The sequence below is a fragment of the Myxine glutinosa genome, chromosome 10 (genome assembly GCF_964187855.1).
Source record: "Myxine glutinosa chromosome 10, kmMyxGlut1.1, whole genome shotgun sequence".
NCBI classification, from domain to species: domain Eukaryota; kingdom Metazoa; phylum Chordata; class Myxini; order Myxiniformes; family Myxinidae; genus Myxine; species Myxine glutinosa.
This window is the reverse complement of record NC_136270.1, coordinates 40,299,349-40,315,805: the sequence shown is the minus strand read 5'-3', so window position 1 is coordinate 40,315,805 and position 16,457 is coordinate 40,299,349.

Sequence of the window (16,457 nt, the reverse complement as noted above, 5' to 3'; positions counted from 1 at the left end):
CAAATACCTCGGTATTTTCCTAGGAGACAACACCTTTGAGCAGCAGAACTGGGTGGGGTTACCGGACAAGGTAATGGCAAAACTGGCCCGTTGGAAAGGACTTCTTTCTCAACTTTCGTACCGTGGAAGAACTCTCATCATTAACAATCTTGTCGCCTCTATGCTATGGCATAAGATGATATGCCTACAACCGCCCGGGAGCCTTCTTATTACACTGCAAAAGAGCATTGTCGACTTTTTCTGGAGCGGGAAACACTGGCTCCAACCCCCCGTGGCATACTTACCACTCACTGAAGGTGGCCAAGGTCTTATTGATATCCGCAGCCGGATTATGGTCTTCCGGCTTCATATCATGCACCAACTTGTATATGGAGATGAAGCCCTACTCTGGAGGCCTCTGGCTAACTGCATATTGCAGCTTACATGCAAGCTGGGCTACTGCCGAGAACTTTTCTTGATGAACCCTCATCAAATCGATTCAACCTTGCTGCCCACCTTTTACCAAGGGGTGATGAACGCCTGGCAAGCCCTGTCCTTTTCCCGTGAAATGGCAACATACAACATGGAAATGTTGTTGAATGAGCCCCTATGCTACAACCCCTTCCTGGAAAACAGCTTGAATAATAGGGGACTCGTTCAACGTTTTGTTGATGCCAAGCTGCTGCGAGTGAAAGACTTCATGACAGAGTCTGGGAGCTGCTGGTTGAGTGCTGCCACTGTGGCACAAAAAACCGGAATAAAATCTGTCAGGATCATCTCTCGGTTTCTTCAAGGGATATCCACAACGTATCGTAATACCTGCGAGGAACTTGGCCCTTCCCCTGAGGAAACAACGGGTGACTTCCCCAAACTCCTGGTCTTCAGCCCGCCACTTACTCTGTCCCCTGGCCTGAACAGCCCTGATGATACTGCATTATCCCTTCCCGCCTTTCCATAGAAAACTTTGTACAACGTGTACGTTAAAATTTTATACGCAAAAACATTTTCTGAGCACCCGAGGCTTCGATGGCGGGATCTTTTTACCCCCAATATCCCCCAATTGCCCCCAATTGGCGGAGTTTTTATCTCTTGCCTACTCCAAAGTATGTTGGAGATATTCAATGGAAACTTGTACACTGGATTTTACCTTATAATGTTTTACTGAACCGGTTTTCTACTGCTAACTCTAATCTATGCCCTTTCTGTGCATCCATTGAAACCTTACCGCATATATACCTTGAGTGTGAATGATTGCAACCTCTTTTTACATTCCTTCAGGAACGCTTTGTGAAGCTTGGTTCCCTCTTCAATCACAATGTTTTTATTTATGGTGTTTTAGGACCGTCTTCCCTTAGAAATGTGGTTTTAATGAACTTTTTAATTGGTCAGGCCAAGTTTTCAATTTACAAATCCAGGAAGAAAAAAATGGGAAACGCTTCTGATTCGTCATATGATGTGCTGCTTGTGGTGAAAATGTAAGTTGAACCCAGGTGTGACGCTCACTTAAACCACTGGGCGGTGTCTATAAGACCTCGGGACGTCCGCGACTCGAGGCCACTCCTGCGACTTTATACAATGACATGTAGAATTGAATGGTACGTACCCACTTATATTCTAGGCTTGCTTGCATTGACTGATATATCCAATCTTTCTCATATGATGCCTTGATCCTGACATATATGTTGCATGGTGTATTTTACAGGATGATGTTACGATCTAATTGAAATTAAACCTATCTATGGGACGAGTTGTGGATTTGGTTGATTTTCACAACACTGCTCACCTTTAAGGCTCTTGTAAGTGCAAGACTAAAACTAAAGTACCGGTTTTTTTAAATGAACAAGAATTGAACATGTTTTAAAGAAAAGTGGGGTTTTAATGATGTCATATGCACACTTGATGATGATTTGATAATAACTTTTCCTTGAGACCATTTTATTGTGTTTTATTTCTTTGTGACTGAACATAACTGATTTTTTTTCACTCTTGTAATAAAAGGAAGAAACAGTCAGTCTCTCTCTCCACATGTTGGCTGTTGGTCCGTTGAGTGCGGGGTCATGGCGGCTCCCGCTTCGTGTCGTGAGTGCTCTGTCTTGGTTGTTTGCCCTACCTCCCCCCACCCCCCCCCCCCCCCCCATTTCTCTCCTTCGTGTCCTTGTTTCTATTTGTAAAGCTTCCCTGTGTTTCCCCTTCTATGTTGAGACGAGAGAGAGCCTGAGAGCACACTTGTCGTCAGTAGCGGACTGGGTCTTAAAACCGGCCCGGGCATCCTTCACCTAGGTCGGCCCATTATTCATTAATATGTTGCTTATCTGAGAAAATAGACTAAAAGCTTGAACAAAAAAAACTAAATAAAATCCACTAAAAATTAAATTTATTTTCAGTAACACAAGCACATGTCATGTCGAAGAGAGTAGGTGCCTGCACAGTTCGCTGCTTCTGGCAGCCACACCATCAATGATATCCTTAGTTTGAAGTTTGGCCAGGATCCCTTTTTCCACAGACATCAACATGAATGCCTCAAGATGTTCTTGTGTCATTGTACAGGGTCCGTCAGGGAGGTGTGACGATTTTCAGAAAACTCGTACACAGTTATTTTTAGTCGAATTTCAAATTTTTTTTTTTTTAAAGACTACATATATATAATGCCATGTAATACACTGTAACAAAGACATTTTAAAAATGTAATTCATGTTTGAAAAATGACATCTAAATGGCGGCCGTTCTTGTCCAAGCATTCTTGCAGACGCGCGGAAAAGTTGTCCATAGACCTTTCAACCATGGCAAGTGGAATAGCTCGAATTTCTCTGGTGATAGCATCTGAAAGGGTCTCAAGAGTGCGTGGTTTTTCAATGTAAACCTTAGCTTTCAGGTAACCCCATAAAAAATAGTCACAGGGTGAAAGATCGGGCGATCGAGGGGGCCACTCCACATCCCCACGGATTGAAATGAGGTGCCCTGGAAAATGTTCTCTTAATAAGGCCATTGATTCTCTTGAGGTATGGCAGGTAGCCCCATCTTGCTGAAACCAAACTGTAGGGAGGTCAATGCGACGTCGTCTCAATTCAGGCAGTAAGAACTCACGCAACATCGTAACATAACGTGAGTTGACTGTCACAGTGCGTCCGCCTTCCTTGAAAAAATAAGGCCCAATTATGCCGAATCGGACTATTCCGGCCCACACAGTGACTCGCTCGCAGTGCAGGGGTCTTTGATGGAGTTCTCGCGGATTTGTTGCTGACCAATATCGGGAATTTTGCTTGTTTACACTTCCCGACAAGTGAAAATGCGCCTCATCACTCATGATGAGAACAGTGTCATCCCTCAGCATTTCCAGCATTCTTTCTGCGAACGTAAACCGCCGTACAAAATCATTCTGTTGCAGTTCTTGAACCACCATGATTTTGTACGCGTGATAATGAAGGTCCAAGTGCAAAATTCGACGAACTGATCTGTCTGACATCCATAGAGTGCGAGCGTGCCGCACCGCTGACCGACGAGGGCTGGCCTCCACAGCTTGTCGAACCCTTTCGATGTTTTCCGGGGTCCTAACGGTTCGATCACCTCCCCGAGCTGCTCCCGGCCTCACAGATCCAGTTGTCCTGAAGTTTTTTACCCACTTCAATATTGTGTTTCGAGACGGAACGGCGCTACGTCGACCAACATTGAAGTGAGTACGAAATCTGCGCTGTGTAAGCACCACCGAACTACCCGTTTGAATAAACATCTCAACAAGAAAGACGCGATGTTCAATCGTCCACAGCTCCATGGCTACTGAAATGGCGCCTAACAACGAGTAACCAACAGCCATCACGCATGCGCTAGACCCCCCCACTTGCATTGTTATACCCAATTCAAACATGAATTACATTTTTTAAATGTCTTCGTTACAGGGTATTAAATGGCATTATATATGTAGTCTTTAAAAATTTTTTTTGGGAAATTCGACTAAAAATAACCGAGTTTTTTGAAAATCGTCACACCTCCCAGCCGGACCCTGTACTTCGCAGGTGGCTTTTGATTCTCTTCAAAGCAGAGAAAGACCGTTCACATGCCACTTGTGACACAGGCAGCGTTAGCAGCAGCTTGTAGGCAAGCCCAATGCTCTTGTAGGCATCAGTGAAGAGGTTCAACTTGAGGAGCACCTTGTAGCAGCAGAGAGAACAGGCTTTCCATGACTTACATGTACTTGACAGGTCTTCCTGTCCTGTTCAGACTCACTGTCCTCCTGCACTGTATAAGCATCTGCTACTGATTGTTTCAGTGTTAACCATTGTTCTCCAAGGCTTCGCAGTTCTTTTTGTAGTTGTTCCACAGTGACATCAAATCTCAGCAAATGTTTATGCAGCTCTTCCATAGCTCCCGATGGTACTTGATCAAAGTTCCTTGGGTGAAGAAGTGAGAGATCAGCATACAATGTTGATGTTGCTGATCTGTCAAACCGCTGCTCAATGCTGCTCACAATAGTGTCCACTATTCGGTTGTACACTTCAATGCGATACTTCTTTACTGAGTCAGAAGCTGATGTAGCCTCATCTATGGACAGTTCGCCATCAATACATTTGTGCTGTCTTTGCCGTTTTATAGGAAGGGACTCTTCCATAACAAGATTTACATCCATTTCATCCAGCTGGTCATTAGCCCATTGAACAAACTTTGCAGCTGCATCATGACAAGCTTGGAAGTCATCCCGTAGCATCTGCATATTCTCTAGCAATTCATCCACCATCCGGTGCACAGTCAGCAGATCCAATTGCACAGTTTGTAGATACTTGGAGAGCACTGTAGTGCGGGAGAATACTTGCAGATATACTTGTGCAGTCAGAATTGTTTCAAACTGCAGGAGACTGGCAATGTATCCCTTCACCTTGGCCTTAACAGCTGCTTGGATCTGGTCAGCAACTAGTATGGCATTAAGAGTGGTGATAACTTCCATGAAAAGCACTCCAGTTGGGTTGTTGAATGAACCAAAAACCTTCTTCAAGGCGGCATCCTTTGACCACCATCTCGTTTCTCTGATAGTTCCCTTTCGTTTCACAGTGGTGGAGTGTCGACTCCAGATGTTCATTCGCTGATAAGATTCCCGAAAGAATACTGCAATGTCATTCAGTAGTGAGAAAAGTGATGCGCAGGTCACCACAACACTTGTCGCTTCGGTCACAACGAGATTTAACACATGTGCGTGGCACCAAACATGGATCTGCATTGGAGCTTCCTTTGATAGCAGAGTACTGAAGCCTTTGTAGCACCCCTGCATGTTTGCTGCACCATCAGTTGAGTTTCCAACACAGTTAGCAGAGTACTGAAGCCTTTGTAGCACCCCTGCATGCTTGCTGCACCATAAGTTGAGTTTCCAACACAGGTCTTGAGGTCAAGATTCAGTCCTAACAAGACTTCAGAAACAAGTTGCACAAAAACTTCGCCAGTAGATTCCTCACATTTCACCACACTCACTAATCTTTCTTGGATAGTGCCAGTGCTATCAACATATCTAAGAACAACAGAGCACTGGTCTTGTGTGAGATGTCTTGAGTGGTATCAATTTCCACAGCAAACATGTCTGTTACTTCTTCAGAAATCCACTGACGTATCTTATCCCGGATAACTGTGATAACAGAATTCACTGTAGTTTTAGACAGCAAAGTTACCAAGGAGCCTCGACCTCGTGAACTCTTTGCCTTCTCATGTTGCTTCTTGCTGTTCTGGACAACGTGAGAGAGATGATCGGCTGTGCAGGAATCATACTTCCGAAGTAGTTTTACAACTTCCAGAAATGTACCATGGTCGATCTCCTCATTGTCAAGTGTGTATGCTGCTTCTTCATTACTTCCTCTGTAGCTCAGTCCCCTCTTACCAATGAGTTTGACCACATCCACAACTCTTTCCATCACTTGCCGTCTCTTTCTAACTTCATCATGATGGCTACGTGCGAGCAGGTGAGAAACGCTGGACTGTTGTCGATCTACCAGGTATGCTGTAGAGCATCTCAAATGAAAAGAAGAGCGTTCATGTTCTTCAACACGTGTATGTACATGTCGCCAGTCAGTCATTCCCTCGATGAAAGTGGACCAGTCTGAGGTGCTGGAAAACGCCAAGCACACTGAACAGTGAAGAGAATGATTGTCCTTGTTGTATGACAACCACCATCTGTTTGTACCATCTTTTCACATGAAACACCTCTTGACAACTCGGTTGTCAGTTTTTTGAATGGGGTGGTAATTCCAACACAGCAAACAATCTTCATCTCTACATGGTTTCATAAAGTAGTTAATCGAGGGGTATCCCTCCTCTGCAAGTGTAGCAGCTGCAGCAGGTACATCTCTCTCAGCTGACCGCACCTGTTTGTGTTAACCAATTTGCACCAATTCTGCAGATTCAGCTGCCAATTGGTCATCTACCAATTCAGCTGCTGATGGTCCAGCTACCGATTCAGTATCCTTGTCCCCGTGTTCACTGACTTCACCAGGCCCAGTATTAGTATTCTTGAACAGATCCAAAAGGTTTCTGCACTTTGAAGCACTATCTGACAGTTTCTTTTTCTTTCGATCACGTTCCTTCTCAGCACCTCCTTTTCTCCTCTTCTGGTTTGCTTTATCCATTGTTGGTTACAGATGCAGATGCTGAAAGAAAAAAAAAAATTAGCATCGTAAGTCAGTTCGCGACATTGTTATCAATACTAGATCAGTAGTCAGTAGACCTATCTAAACTTACTTGGCCTATCGGCTCAAAATCCTTTTTACTGTTGATTTGGTAGTTTTGACAATGAAGGAAACACGTATCGGGAGTACATACGACATAGCGATTGTGAATGTAACAGCTCTGAGGCGTCTTTCGCTTCGCATCGCAGTGACAGTGAGCACCAACATGGCGGCTGTAAGACTAAAATCTGGCTTAAACCCCCCTCACCTCACAGCCCACAGCCTTCAACCAGACATATTAACACGCTCCTCCACCTTCATTCCCGTTCTTCAAAGCAAAGCGGTAAAAATTGTTGTGTCTCCATTATATATGCACGGTACCCGCCCAAAGGGCGGGGCTTCAATTAGGAGGCGCGATTTATAAAAACATCCGTTAAATATCACACACAAATCATCAAAATCTAAACAGTATTTTTAAAATTTCAATAAAAAAACCACATCACTATTCATATCGGTAAATATTATTCCATCGTGTTTCAAATCGTGATTAGTGATAACTGCACGCTTTTCTTTAGGAAAATAATTGAATGATTTTGTACGCAGGTACAAACCTTTTCTTCAGCTTAGAACTTCAGGATACACGACATTGCTGATAAAAGTTCCTTTTCTCTCTTTGAAGTTCTTGGCAAACATTTTTATATTGTCACTGCTGCCAACGCGACGCCATGGCATTATTCATAACATTCATTCATTCATCTAATGACCATTAAACATTATTCTTACGCTCATTAAACGTTCATTAAACGATTACGAAAATAAAAACGAAAAACATTACGAAATTACGTTCACACCATCACATCAAACACTACCGTGAACACAAAAGTCACAAACATCGTCACAAACGTTACGTTACGTAATTCAAACCGTGAACACATCGAATATTGGAGAGCCCATTGCCGTTTTCCGTGACAAATTTTTTTCCAGCAGTTTTTTATCCAGCCCAGGGGCCCATTTTTTACCCAGCGGTCCCAGCCCACCGGGCATTGCCCAAATGCCCTATGGCCAGTCCGCCCATGCTTGTCGTGCAGGTTAAGGTAATCGTCGTTTTTCTTCACTTCAAACCTTTTTTTCTCGCTATTTCCTTGGTTTGTTTTTTTTAACGCTCCCTTTCCCTAAGCTGGGAAAGTCGGAGTGCATTGCTGACTTCTTCTTCCCGAGCTGGGAGGACGAGGTCGAGCCTAGTGTTTTCAAACATGGCGGCTGCTCACTCGCAGCGATATGCAGCGTTTGAGCAACCATCACGCGAGCATGACATTCTCCACCCGAGGGTATTACAGTAGAAGCCATTGTTCTCGCGATTGAGAACATGATCGGGTTTGATAAGGTACGTGCCGCATCGCGTATGAACAAACAGGTTATCGTGTAGATAACCCCACCAACCCCACCTACTGCGGTAAGCGAAGCTCCAGACCCGACCACCCCGACCGGGGGGGAAGTGATAGATTTCGAACGTGAGGTGACTAACCCCGCCCCTCCACCTAAGGTGGGAATGAAAGTGGTTGAACCCTCTGTCCCTCTCCCATTTCGTCCACTGTACACGACAGTGCGGACGATAACGTGGAAGTATCGGTGGCGGACACCAGGAAAAAAGGTCAGAAGCGTTCAAGTGATGAATCCTGTGATTCCAAAGAAAAACAAAATAAGATTCAGATCGTGTCAGGCTCGCAGGACCTCCAGGGTGAGGCCTACACCGGAAACTCCTTGGCGGTAACGGAGATGGTACCGGAAGTGTGTGTACATGAGGAAGATTCGCTTGCACCACTTGCCGAGATTGAGTATGACCCGGAAAATAGTCGATCCTCTCAGGATGTGGTAAGTCCTTGTCTTGATAACCAAACTCGCTCAGACGAGTTAGCAGCTGCATCTGGTGGTGAGGAAAAAATAGATAAAGGGGAAAGTCCTTGCGACTGTGAGGATAACGTTAACCCTTCCCTGACAGATAAAAATGAAAGGGATGATGAGGTGGGGGACATACTTATAGCCACAGGGGATATGGTAAATTTGGAAGGGTCTGCAAAGAGCGTTAAAGGAGCTTTAAAGGTTGTCACTTTTTGTAAAGATCGACTGTCACTTTTCTACTGTCACTGTCACTTTCTACATCTACTTTTTGTAACACTACTGTCACTTACTTGAAAAGAGCTTTAAAGGTTGTCACTTTTTGTAAAGATCGACTGTCACTTTTCTACTGTCACTGTCACTTTCTACATCTACTTTTTGTAACACTACTGTCACTTACTTGAAAAGAGCTTTAAAGGTTGTCACTTTTTCTCCAGTGCTTTCGTTGATGCCAAGGCTGGTGTTGCAGTAGTCTTACATCCTAGACTCCAGCCGTTGGAGATCAGATGTAGGAAAATTTGCAAGGGCCATTTACTATCTGTGGAGTTTGTCAGTGGTAACCAAAAGATTTGCATGACTAATGTATACTGCCCTAGTGCGAACTCTGCAAGAAGTGCTTTTCTTCACAAGTTAGAAGGCTTTTTAAGCACTATTGACCTGTCTATGTTGGTTTGTCTGGGGGGAGACTACAACTGTACCCTCAACCCACAACTTGATAGAAACACTCCTGAGCCTCATCCACCGAGTGCAAGGCCTTTGGCACAGCTCGTTAAAAAATTTCAACTTGTGGATGTATGGCGGGTACAGAACCCTAACATCCGGCAGTACAGGTGGGTTTATGCCACAATAAATCTTTTGACAATGGCTCGTTTGGATAGAATTTATGTTAACCGTGATAAGGTAAATCTTGTCAAGAATTCTTATATAAGGCCATCTGGTTTTTCTGATCATCACATGGTCGTTGTTGTATGTGGCTTACCTCATCACGTGTGTAGAAGTGCATATTGGACTTTCAATGTCAAACTTTTACAAAGTGAGCATTTCAAAGAAGCATTCAGATTGGTATGGAAGGAATGTGAAATGCAAAAGTTTTCCTACCTAAATTTAAGACAATTGTGGGATTGCACAAAATCCCAAATTAAGTGTTTTTGCCAGCAATACTGCCGTTATAATACATGCAACACACTCGATGTGATATCTGCCTTAAAAAACGATATACTTTATTGTGAGCAGAAATCTGGAATGTCCAACGAAAATGTCCAGCAGTTGTCAGAGAAAAGAACACTACTGGTTGAAATGGTGAAAGAGCGTGCATCTGGAACTTTCGTCCGACTGCGAATGGACAATATCCAACTTGACAAACCAAACAAAGACTTTTTCAACTTGGAAAAGACAGCCAAGATCTCTCAACAAATTCATGCTTTTCGCTCTTCTGCCGGTGCGCTTCTGTCTTCTCAAAGTGACATCAAGAATGAATTACGAAACTTTTATTCAAAGCTGTTGGCCTTGAGAACGGTGAACCAGGAAAACAGAAACAGGATGTTTGAACTGCTCCCATCTCTGTCTGAAGACCAGCAACAACAACTGGAGCCTGGCATCTCTCTTGGAGAACTTACTGCTGCTCTTAAAGGAATCCAAGATGGGAAAGTCCTTGGACTTGACGGCCTCCCAGTTGAAATTTACAAGGCCTTTTGGGACATTCTACGCCCTACTCTACTTGACATCTTTCATGATAGCCTTTAACAAGGTGAATTGCCATTAAGTTGCCGGAGGTCAGTTTTATGTCTCCTTCCTAAGAAAGGAAACTTGCAAGATGTCACAGATTGGCGGCCTATGTCACTCCTAAATACGGAGGATAAAATATTGTCGAAGGCGCTCGCGATACGTCTAAAGGAAGTCATCCCCCTTTTGATTGATATTGATCAGTCTTATTGTGTTCCTGAGCGTTCTATTTACGATAACATTTTTTTGCTGAGAGTCTTGATCAGTCTCGGTCGTACTACATCTCATGGTTTTGGTTTGGTTCTTTCAGATCAAGAAAAAGCTTTTGACAGTGTTGACCATTCTTTTTTGTTTGCTGTACTAAGGAGAGCTGGTTTCGGACAAAATTTTGTTTCCTATGTTAAGTTGTTGTATGAAAATGCAACCTGTCTGTTGAAGGTAAACAACAGCTTATGTTGCCCTTTTCCCTTTCAGCGAGGCATCCGTCAGGGCTGCCCGCTTTCAGGTATGCTCTGCAGTCTCTCGGTCGAACCTTTACTAGCTTTGCTCCACAACTCGGTGGAAGGAGTCTCCTTAACAAAAAACTACAAAATGGTCACTTCAGCTTATGCGGATGACATTTGTGTTGCTGTTTCCAGCCAAAATGATGTGGGTGACGTCTCTCGATGTCTGTCCCAGTTTGAGCTCACTTCCATGGCAAAAGTAAATTGGAACAAAAGTGTTGCCTTATGGGTGGGCCCCAGTCCGCCTTCCTCAGCTCTGCCTGTGTTACCGGAGGAATGCAGTGGAATAAAGAGGGGTTTAAATATATAGGGTTATTTCTAGGAGTCCAAGCATATGAACAAAAAAATTGGGATGGTTTCTTGGAAAGAATTAAGCAGAAACTAGCTCGGTGGAAACGTTTGCACCACCTTCCTTCGCTTTTTTTTTTTTTTTTTTTTGTATACTGAATCGAGGCTCGTGAAAGAGCTAACATTAACTTCACAAACAAATCGACCAGACAAACAAAATACACAAAAAGAGGGAGCGGAAGACAAGATGGGGAGAAAAGGGGAAGCACACACACACAACATCCGAGAGCAGGGAGATGTGTGGAAGGGAGAGGGCCCGGGGGGAGGAGGCGTGGGAAGGGGAGGGAGAAGTATAAAGCACAAGGACACCAAGGACTTCCAGGACAAAAGTTGGTATTTCAAAAAGTGGAATTGGGGTGAAATTAGCGGGGGTAGAAAAGATCAAGGTTTTGGATGGGGGAAGATAAGAGATGGTGGTGAACAGCTGTTTTAAAGACTTGGAGGGTGGAGTGGGATTGAAGAGAGTGAGGGAGTTTGTTCCAGAGGCGGGAGAAAAGAGGAATGAAGGAGTGAAGGTGAGCAGAGAGTCTTGATTTTGGCAGTTTAACCAAAAGAGGGTTGCAGGCAGATCTTGTGCGACCTGTAGGAATATTTGCGGGACAGAGCCCAGAGAGAGCTGGGGGGGGGGCAAGGCCAGAGAGGAGTCGGTAGAAGACGGAAAGACCACCAACCTGCCTGCGGTGAGTGAGTGAGAGGCCCTTGGAGTTAGCTTCATCGCGGGAGATTCCAATGATTCTGAATGCTTTGGTTACAACAGCGTGAAGGCGAGCAAGGTGTGAGGCAGGAGCACCAGCCCAGAGGGGAGAGCAGTATTCCATTTAGCTGCGGATGAAAGCCTTGTATGTGGTGAGGAGCTCAGTTGTGCCAAGGAAGGACTTCGCAGGACGGAGGATGCCCAGTCGGCGACTGGCTTTGGAGGCCAGATTTGAAATGTGGTTTTTCCAGGAAAGATCATGGCAGATAGTGAGACCCAAAAGCTTGAGTGACAGAACTTCTTGGAGAGGATTATTCAGAAAGTGTATGGGAGGGTTGTCCAGTCGGTCTTTTCGGAGAGACATCGTAAGAGTGTGAGATTTGTCAGGATTGAAAGACATGTTCCACTTGTTTGCCCAGTCTGTGATTTTGTCAAGGTGACAATATTTATTATTGTCACGCTTAAGGCAAGGGTGACAATAATAAATAACCTGGTGGTTCCATTTATTTGGCATAAAGTTATCCCCCTCCAACCTCCTAGATACTTGGTCACAGGCATTCAGAGGGTTCTAACTCAGTTTTTCTGGGGAGGCCACCATTGGCTTCGACCAGACGTGGTGTGCAGACCCCGAAATGCAGGTGGCCAAAACTTGATACATGTTCCGAGTCGGATAATGGCTTTCCGTATGTTGACGATAAAGCGTTTATTGTATGGTGAGTGTGTCCCATGGTGGCCTCTCACAAATGCTTGGCTGCAGGAAGCAGATGGGTTGAAGTATGACTGAGAGCTCTTCCTCATGGACTTGCAGCATGTCAACACGACTCTGCTCCCCGAGTTTCATCAGAGCCTTCTGAATGCCTGGCAAGTCCTTGGAATACAACGATTAGAGGTGTCCTACGATGCCATAAAATATATGCATGAGCCATTGGTTCTGAATCCTTTATTCCCTGAAATTTCAACCTCCAGGTCATTTCTGCATTGCTTCACCAGTAATGGAATAAACAGAGTGTGAGACCTGATGAAGCCTTCCCTAAATGGATGGTTATCCACCGGTTCTCTCACATCAAAAGTGGGGGTTCCGTCATCTAGAATGGTGGACAAAGTTTTGAGAGTTGTGATTAAAACTTTCAGGGAATTAAATATCGGGTGGACTGGGGCAGATGAAGTGGTGGACTCTCGTCTCTATTTCCCCGAGCTCCAAATCACCTCAAAAAAACAACAGTGTGTCTTCTCAAATTCAGATGGTTGTGGTGTGTTTCATGTGATGGGGAAAAAAGCTATTTATGGGATATGCCAAGAGGTGCTTATACCGGGTTTCACAAAACCTTTAAAAAATCGGTGGGAGGAGATCATTCCGGCTAGTTCGTTCCTATCTCCAGTGTGGAAAGAGATGTATAGGTCTCCAACTTTAGGTCGAACCGGAGACTTAAATTGGAGATTAGTTCATCAGGCCCTGGTCACCCAATACTTACTTAATAAGTTTGATCCCTCTGTACAGAATGTTTGTCCTTTTTGTGAAGAGGCTGATAATGTGACCCATGCTTTCGTGGAATGTAGGAGATTGGTACCCCTTTTTTGTTTACTCCAACAGTTATTTTGTAAATTTAAGTTTGTTTTTTCTGTTCCAATTTTTGTGTATGGCATTGAAAGGAGCACCACGATCAAGACAGCGGTCCCTTTCTTGAATTTTCTGTGCGGGATTGCTAAACTTGCAATTTATAAAACTAGGAAGATCAAATTGAGTGGCAGAGATGAAAATGTGCTCTTTTGCTTTAAAGGAATAGTGTCGGTCTGGATAAAATTAGAGCAGTTTTACCATTTGAGTTTTGGCAGTGTGAACGACCATTTTATTTTACAGATTAGGTGTTGTTTGTTTTTGTAAATTTTACTTATGCTCAATGTCCACATATATATGTATATACATCTTTTTTGCTTGTACAACTTCCTTTTCTTGTAAAAATTTGTGGTGTTTTCCATGTGTGTTTTGATACTTTATAATAAACGCACACAAAAGTCTCTCTCTCTCTCTCTCCTGGACGTTTGTGTGTTGGGCGTGGCAAGATGGCGGCTGTGCATGTGTGGTGAGGTGCGAGCTGCTCCGACCTTCGATCTTTCTACCCCCTTTTGGTCATTGTTTTCATCTTTTCTTTTCCATTTTTGTTTGTCTTCACATTGTGTCTTCTCTGTCTCCCCCCACCACTCCATTTTCATCAAACCCGGTACCACAACCCTCGTCCTCCCTTCCCATTTTTCCTCCCCCCACCTCCCAGTTCCCCGCTCATTCCCCCCGCCCGTCTCCCCTTCCTCCGACCGTTCCCCCCCTCACCCCACTCGTTCCCCTCACCCCACTCGTTCCCCTCACCCCACTCGTTCCCCTCACCCCACTCGTTATCCTCACCCCTCTCCCCGCCTCCATTGCATCCCTCACTTGTGTTGCTATCTCTATTTCATTTTTTTCCCCACTTTCGTTTCTTCCCCAGAGAGAGAGAGAGAGAGCCAGCCAGAGTGAGCCAGAGAGAGCCAGAGAGAGCCCGAGCCCACACCTTTCGGTGAGATCGAGGGGTGAGTCCATCGGCACTCTGAGGGTTGTCGTGATTTCTCGCCCTTTTCCTCATTGAGAGGTGTGTTTCCTCGCGATACTTTCGCTCGTGCTGGTGTATGCCGAGTTGTTAGCCGAGCAACCTCCTGGATTCTCCGACCCGCTTTTCCCTTTTTTCCCCCTACTTGTACAGAAAGGTGTACCCCCTCCTCCTACCCCCTCCCCAAATCCATCTCGGCCTAGGCCGAGGGTTTTCCGATCGTCGTAATGTTGGCACGTTCCCGCTACACGGTCTTTGAGGGCTTGACGCGGAAACATGGCGTGGTTTGCGTTCCTCCTAACGAGGTCACCGTGGAAGACGTCGTTATTACGGTGGGTAACATAATCGGGCCCGAGAAAATCCGTGCAGCTTCACGGATGAATAAACGTGTGGTTATATTCGTGGCTGAAGAGCAGCTGGTACATGAAATTGTGGCGACCGGTTTGTCTACCGAGAATTGACATTTTGTCCTGGTCTCCCCCCTGGGCACCCCAGCCGTGAAAGTCTTGATATCAAATTGTCCCCCATTCCTGAAAAATGATTTAATTTTAAAAGAGCTTTCTCGGTATGGTGCAGTGGTGTCGGAGATCACGATGTTATCTCTGGGGTGTCGGAGATCACGATGTTATCTCTGGGGTCTCGGAGATCACGATGTTATCTCTGGGGTCTCGGAGATCACGATGTTATCTCTGGGGTCTCGGAGATCACGATGTTATCTCTGGGGTGTCGCAACGAGCAGGCTAAACACATCATGTCCTTCCGGCGGCAGGCGTACATTTTGTTTCCTGCATCCAATGTGGACAAGGTGCTCAACGCGGTATTTACGTTTCGTGTGGATAATCACGAGTACCAGGTATATGCGTCCACGGAAACGTTAAAATGTTTCGGCTGTGGGAACTTTGGGCATCTAAAACGGTTTTGTCCACAAATTGCCCCCGCAGTAGCCGAGCAGACAACACCCGCTGATACTGTGACAGAAAATGCACCATCGACAAAGAAAACCTCCGAAAAAGAAAACGTTTGGGATGGTTTTACACTCGTCTCCTCTTTGAGAGAGAGGAAAACACCTCGGAATGTCCCTCCACCCCGTAAGGAAAAGAAGGTGGTGTTGGACTTTGATGCATTGAACTCGGTACCACCTGATAAAACATCGATGAGTAATCGATATGAAGTATTGCTAAATGTGAATGCAGATCCTGATATGCCTGCTGTCGATATGGACCCTCAGCCTAATATGGAGGAGTTGCATACGTTACCTCCAGATGAGGTTGGAGTGCAAACTATGTTAAATCCTTGTGCGGATTATGACAAGTCGGGTCGAGACTCGACTGGGGGCAAAAAGAGCAAATTTCGACCCCACAGTGTTCCAACGCACCTGACGGCGATCTTTCACACCAAATAGTCGTTGTACCGGTCAATTTAGAAAATGTACATGAGCACAATGATTGTCCCGAGGAAGAACCTCAAATTGTGCAACAGGTTGCAGAATCGCCCCTCCTCCCTCCCCCCCCCCCCCCCCCACATTACCTGGGGTTCAGGTAAAACCACCCCCTCAACCTGTTCCTACAGAAACAGGGCAGGATGATACCTGCACACCACAGAGTATTCTGGTGTCTCAAGAGCCAGGAGTCCCAGATAGTGCTTCAGACATATCTGAGGAGGAATCCTATGACATTGAGGAATTCCCCACATAGTGATTCCAATGTCTTACCATCGCAAATACTCAAGTTTCTGAACCAGACTTTTAGAAAAAGATATATTGAAATAAAAGATCATTTTTCTGATCTACATGGGTTCATTGACACGGCAAGGTGTATTATTCGCCGACCCAGTGACCACATTTTCACGGAACCCCAATGCAGTAGGCTCAAGAAATACATTGTTAAGGCAAAAAACGACCTAAAAGGATGATACGCATATTTCCCTTTCCTTACCTCTTTTACATCTCTCTGACTATTTTTGGTAGCCTCAATATAAATGGTGGTGCGAGCCAGTCTAGGATGCTCCACGTGGTCAACCTTGTAAGGCAACGGAGACTAGATGTGGCTTTCTTACAAGAAACCCACTCTACTCCATCGTCTCATGCTATCTGGAATCG